The sequence below is a fragment of the Oryzias melastigma genome, linkage group LG4 (genome assembly GCF_002922805.2).
Source record: "Oryzias melastigma strain HK-1 linkage group LG4, ASM292280v2, whole genome shotgun sequence".
NCBI classification, from domain to species: domain Eukaryota; kingdom Metazoa; phylum Chordata; class Actinopteri; order Beloniformes; family Adrianichthyidae; genus Oryzias; species Oryzias melastigma.
Window position 1 is genome coordinate 7,651,053 of NC_050515.1, and position 6,094 is coordinate 7,657,146.

General features: G+C 42.6%; 1 protein-coding gene across 1 annotated transcript in view; it reads right to left on the reverse strand.

Moving 5' to 3' along the window:
* Window positions 1-5,888, reverse strand: part of LOC112150365 (cortexin-1) — a 21,094-nt gene extending 15,206 nt beyond the window's left edge. The window contains exon 1 of the mRNA XM_024278608.2: window positions 5,552-5,888. The gene's annotated coding sequence lies outside the window, so the exon portion shown is untranslated. The remainder of the gene's footprint in view (window positions 1-5,551) is intronic.
* Window positions 5,889-6,094: the final 206 nt, after the last annotated feature.

Consider the following 6,094-nt stretch of genomic DNA (forward strand, 5'->3'; position numbering starts at 1 on the left):
TTTAGCTAATATTTTAGCTGGCAATCAATTTCAGCATCTTCAACTGCCAAATTTAGTTTACAGCATTCACACTTGCGTTATTTCAGTTAATGCTATATATCTAGTTCATAATTATGTAAAAAAAAATTACAGTTTTAAAAAATTTGTTTTTGAGTGCTCAATATATGTTTCTCCTGTTTGCCTCGTGACCTAAGGTGTGTTTTGGATTTTGGCCCCTTGTGTGATGGAGTTTGACACCTCTGCTCTAACGGCTCCAGCAGAGGCAGAAGGAACGAGCCGGTGACAGCTGGTCAGATGAATGATGAGGGAGGAGAAGACCAGGACAGGTACAGGCATAATTTAAGGAAAAATACTGCTGGAGAAAGGACAGGAACAGAGAGGAAAGGTGGCGCGCAGAATGCTAAATTCCCATGATTCATGTCTGCGTTGAGGCAGAGCAGAGTTCTGCAGCTACCGAGGGAGCTCCGGGGGTCAGGTGGCATCAATCAGATGCCTGTGAGGATAAAAGGGAGGGGAGAAATAATCAGAGGGCCAAGACAGTGGAAAAAAAAAAAAAAAACTTGGGATGAGATTTGGGAAAGATGATAGCAGACGGGATGCGTGCATATGCAACAGCCGATATGAAGATGTCAGCACTCCGAAAGTCAGAAGACAGCACTTTCTTTCCGTCAGGCAGACATTCTGTCAAGCCCACTGGGACAGAACGGAGTCTGTGCGAGCCTGCCAACTGGCCCACAATGAAGACCATATATATTACATGCCCGGCCCACACAACACTTGAGGTTGAAGAAGGCTGGGAGTCAGCACTAAAAAGTCAAGAACTTTCCTGTAGACGGTGACAGGAGCTAAAAAGTCAGAGAACCAGGATGCAAAACAATGCAAGGCAGGAGCAGCACGCCCTGTAATAAAAACATGCAATACGACCCATTGTTTTCCTCGAAGGACACATTTGATTTGCTTAAAGTGAACCAGAGTTTGTTTCCCTTGATAGTCCGGAGCATACAGTACTTTCAGTCTGAAAACATCTAAGCTGATCCTGGTCCCGGACCAGAAACCGCTGTTTGACCCACCTTTCAAGATGGTCTCAGTTTGTTTCCAATCAGTTCACTCAGTCTGAATAGGCTCCATACTCTGAGCTAAACAACTGGACCAAAACGGCCACCGTAGCCGAGCATTATGGGATGTAAAAGAGCAATGTAGAAGAGCAACGATGAGACACAGCAACTCATTGAAATGTGGTCGGATGAACGCCGGCTCATCAAAACAGCTTTAATGTGATCCACATTCTCACTGTTTTCCCAACAATCTATTGCCTCATCGGACCGGTCCTCTCCTGGTCAGTTCAGGATAGTCCGATCAATTCAAGCGAGCGTTTCCACTGTGTTAGACCATCAAGGTGCACGCGGGGTGTACACCAATGACGTGCGTCATAGCTGTGCGAGTACAGCGACAGGTAATGACAACATTAATGGAGGTCGTACGTAAGCCCTTTTTGTTCATATTAGGGCTCTGATATTTCGTACATGCAAATAATGCAATATTACTTGCAAGAAGATTGCAGGAGACAAAGTAGAATACAACCTGGTCGGAAGCTTTCTGATGTCGTAAAACTTTTCCGCCAATCAATGGATTTCATTGTGCGACAACAGTAGCTCCGCCCTAACTGGTCCATTCCATTTTTCTATGGACCTATGACCAACAGAGGGCCAAAAATGGTACGAGTCAGACCAGCTTAATGGGTCGATTTTTATAGTGGAAACCCTCATAGTACCGGTTCGGTCCGGTCCGGTCCAGACCGCTCAGTGGAAACGAGGCATATATGTCATGCTCTTGTGCTCTCATGCTAAAAAGTTGTACCTGACGTTGATACAGAAGTACAAAATGGGTCAGTGAAATATAAAAGTATAGATAAGTGAACTATCCTGACAAGAGTAGGACTTCTATTATTCTGTCTCTCCTTGCATTGCCCCGCCCTCGTAATTCCTGGCCAATGACCGAAGAGATCTTTAGTCACATGGTTTTGTTAACAAGCTTTTCTTTGAACCAGAAATGTCTACTTGAAATCAGTTGGAATACTCGATCTGAACCAATGGCCTTTTCCGTCTGCACACACCCTAAATCGGTGGTCCCCCACCCCCGAGCTGTGGACCAGTACTTGTCCATGGGTCATTTTGTACCGGACCGTTTATTTTCTGATCCTGAAGGACTTTCATCATCCTAAAGGTCATCGTCTGTATAAAAGTATTTACTGGTATTTTTCTGACTTTTTAAACAAAATTTCTTGTATTAGCATTTTATTTTGAAAATAGATTTTTAGAAAAAACATTGGTCCCGTTCGGATCGGTCTGTGAAAATGTCGTCTAATTTAAACCTGAAAAAGTTTGGGCACCACTGCTCTAAATAATGAATTCTACACACTTCTGACAAAAACCTGTTCATCACCTCACTAAAGTGAAGGCAAACCCCTCATTTCAGTCCACATCTCGCACCAGAACCAGGTGTGAGGTCCCCCAGCCCCCTCCCATGTCAAATTCATGTGTGCTAATCTGTACCCAACCTTCAGCCCCATCAGCACTTTTCCCCAGTTAGTAACCTGAGCTCAGCGTCTTTCCTTTTCTGGAAATTCTAAACAAGTTAACAGACTTGACTGGGGTGGGGGCTGCTGGAGTTGAGGGGGACTCGGATGACAAATGCTGACGACTGGTTGAATATTTGATGGCTGCTTCTCTGCTTCTCGTCAAGGCTGTTCGGTTGTGGCTGAAAAACGTTTGTGAAAAAGAGATTTGCTTCTGCTGAAGGTTCTGATTTTTTATTTTGACAGTGGTTGTATTTCCATATGTGACACTGAGCAGTCAGTCTACTCAATGTAGCGCTGCCATCCTTTCAGGGTCAACAGAAACCTTCAATGATCGCTCATAAAATGACCCTCTCTGACCCGCGCAGCCACATTTAAGTTACAGCTGTCAGAACGACGCGGCACTTCACCTGCTTATAGGCTGAACAATGAGAACCAGACGCCCACCTTTGGTGTGCCGCAGACAGTAAATGATATTGCGTATCACCAGCTAATACCAGGCTGGCAGTGATGAGAGAGCAGCACAGTGATTCTTTAATGCGGGGGGCCCCAAACTTTTTCTTGTGATGGCCAAATAACTTTTCTTTACTGGTGTGGGGCCGGGGTTTGTAGGCTAACAGAAAAAAGTGTTCTCTGTTAGCAGTTTTGTCTCCGATTGATGCTAAAGGTGTTTTCTGTAAGCAGTTCCATCTGAAATCGATGCTAAGTGTTTTCTATTAGCATTTTTAGCTGTAGTTGATGCTATTAGTGTTTCCTGTTAACAGTTTTGTCTGCAATTAATGCTAACACTGTTTTGTGTTAGCAGTTCCGTCTGCGATTGATGCTAACGGCGTTTCCTGTTAGCAGTTCCGTCTGCGATTGATGCTAACGGTGTTTCCTGTTAGCAGTTTTGTCTGCGAGTGATGCTAACGGTGTTTGCTGTTAGCAGTTCCGTCTGCGATTGATGCTAACGGTGTTTCCTGTTAGCAGTTCCGTCTGCAATTAATGCTAACACTGTTTTCTGTTAGCAGTTCCGTCTGCGATTGATGCTAACGGTGTTTTGTGTTAGCAGTTCCGTCTGTGATTGATGCTAACGGTGTTTTGTGTTAGCAGTTTTGTCTGCGATTGATGCTAACGGTGTTTCCTGTTAGCAGTTCCGTCTGCGATTGATGCTAACGGTGTTTTCTGTGAGCAGTTCCATCTGCGATTGATGCTAACGGTGTTTCCTGTAAGCACTTCCATCTGCGATTGATGCTAACGGTGTTTTCTGTGAGCAGTTCCATCTGCGATTGATGCTAACGGTGTTTCCTGTTAGCACTTCCGTCTGCGATTGATGCTAACTGTGTTTTCTGTTAGCAGTTCCGCCTGCGATTGATGCTAACGGTGTTTTCTGTTAGCAGTTCCATCTGCGATTGATGCTAACAGTGTTTTCTGTTAGCAAAACACTGTTAGCAAAACACCATTTTGCTAGCATTGTTGGCAAACAACCTCAAAGCCAGATTTAGGGAAAAACAACTCATGCTTCTCTGTTATTGTTACATGGTCGGTCCAAATGTGGAGGTGGGCCAGATCCGGCCCGCGGGCCGTAGTTTGGGGAGCCCTGCTTTACTGCACTTCCTTTATGTAAGGTTGAGATAGCAGGTGAGTATGACCTCACCAGGGTTTTCCTTTCCGCCTCCATTTACAGGTAATTACGCGACGATTTCTGTCACCAACCTGTCAAACCTTAAAGTCTCAAATGAGTGAGTTTAAAAATAAAGCTTCAGAGGCGGGAGTGGCCTTCAGAGAGCACTCTCGCTGCTGCTCTGTTTTGTCATTTAAAACAAAGTAATATAGGATCCGCTCTGAAATCTAATTTCCTTTACTCGTCTTTCCATCTCTGCCTCAAGTTTTTATTAAATCCAACCTGGTGTTACTTGTAGACAATAAGCAGGCAAACAAGCGCGCATTTGACAGCAGAATAACATGATATGCAGCATGTCGTGCACCCCAGGGGGAAACAACGTTTTATTAACTGAGAGAAATCTGGATCTACATCCAATTTCCAAACTCATGTCATGTATTGGAGCTAACGAGTGAATTATTCTGCATCTATCAGCGTAATGAGAGACAATGCAGCCATGAAAACTTGGGCTTATCCAGCTCCTGGCAGAGATTTTGGTAAATTTGGGGTTGATTAATGTCTGTGCCGCCCTGGGAACAACAACCAATCATAGAGACGAAGTGGAAATAGGAGCTAAGTACACACTGTCTGTAAAAAAAAAAATAAACAAAAAAGAGGGTAAACTGAAATGTATAATAGTAGTTATGTGTTAGGTAATCATTATCGAGACACTAATTTTCAGTGTCAGATTTGACCAAAATTTGCCAAAGAATTTTGCTCAGTGAGTAAGAAATATTATTAATGCTTTTATATCTGTATTTTGCTTCAAACTACAAAAACTTGACACATTTTTAAAGGACATATTACCTTTTTAAGTGCAAAATTGTGAGTCAAATGTGCTTCTGAATTTGAAAAAATAGCTTTAGAGTGAACAAATGATCAATTTTCAGTTTATTTTTTTCCTTTTTCATGTATTCATGTAACTTTTTTCCTCTTAACTTCTAATGTATGGAGTTAAATCAGGATCCGCTTAAAGTGAACAAAAAAAAAACGGATTGAAAATGAGAAAAAATGGTTTGTAAATTTAAAAAAATAAAATTTGAAAGCAGCTTTAAGCTAGAAAATAAATATTGAAAACTTGAAAAAATAATATTGAAAATTTGAAAACAAAAAAACGGTATTTAAGCCAACAAAAACAAAAAAAATGCTTTTCTTTAAAATAACTGAACTGAGCTTCAAAGGGACAAAATCCTCCGAAAGGAAAGAACATCTTGGAAAGTTTGGCACAGATCAGATTATCATCTTAACAGAAATGTAAAATCCCCCTCAGATCTTATCAGTTCCTCTTCCATCCACATGAACATCAGCACTTTTCATCGTCCAGGTGCACTCACCTGGTCCGGGCTTCCCGCGTGCGTATCCGGCAGCCTGATCAAAGTTTGGCATGCGCTCCTGTCCGCTCTCATCCTCCTCTGCTGCCGCGCGCCTCTCCACTCCGAGGCTCGGATGGAGGGAGGCGGTGGAGGCTCCTGGCTCCCCCCGCCCACACTGGATCCCCCCCTCCGGAACGCACAACCAATCAGAAAGGCTGAGCTGGTCCAATTATCAGCGAATCCACCGACAGTGGAGGAAAAAAAGCGGGAAGTAAATAAAAGAATTCCTCAACTTTTATTCAAGATTTGTTTATAAAAAGTTATCAATTTAATCCATATTTGTCCTTCCTGCAATCATCACAACACCAAATCGGAAAGGTGAGGATATAAGAATGCAGTGACCTCCTCTCTCCCAATGTGCTTGATCAGTTGACTCTTTTATTTTGAAAGAAAAGGGGGAGGAAATCTCATTTTTCATGGAGTTTGTCAAACATCTCTAGATTTGCACAACTTATCAAGACATTTTATTTTATTTTTGTATTTATTTTAATGTTATTTTTAAAT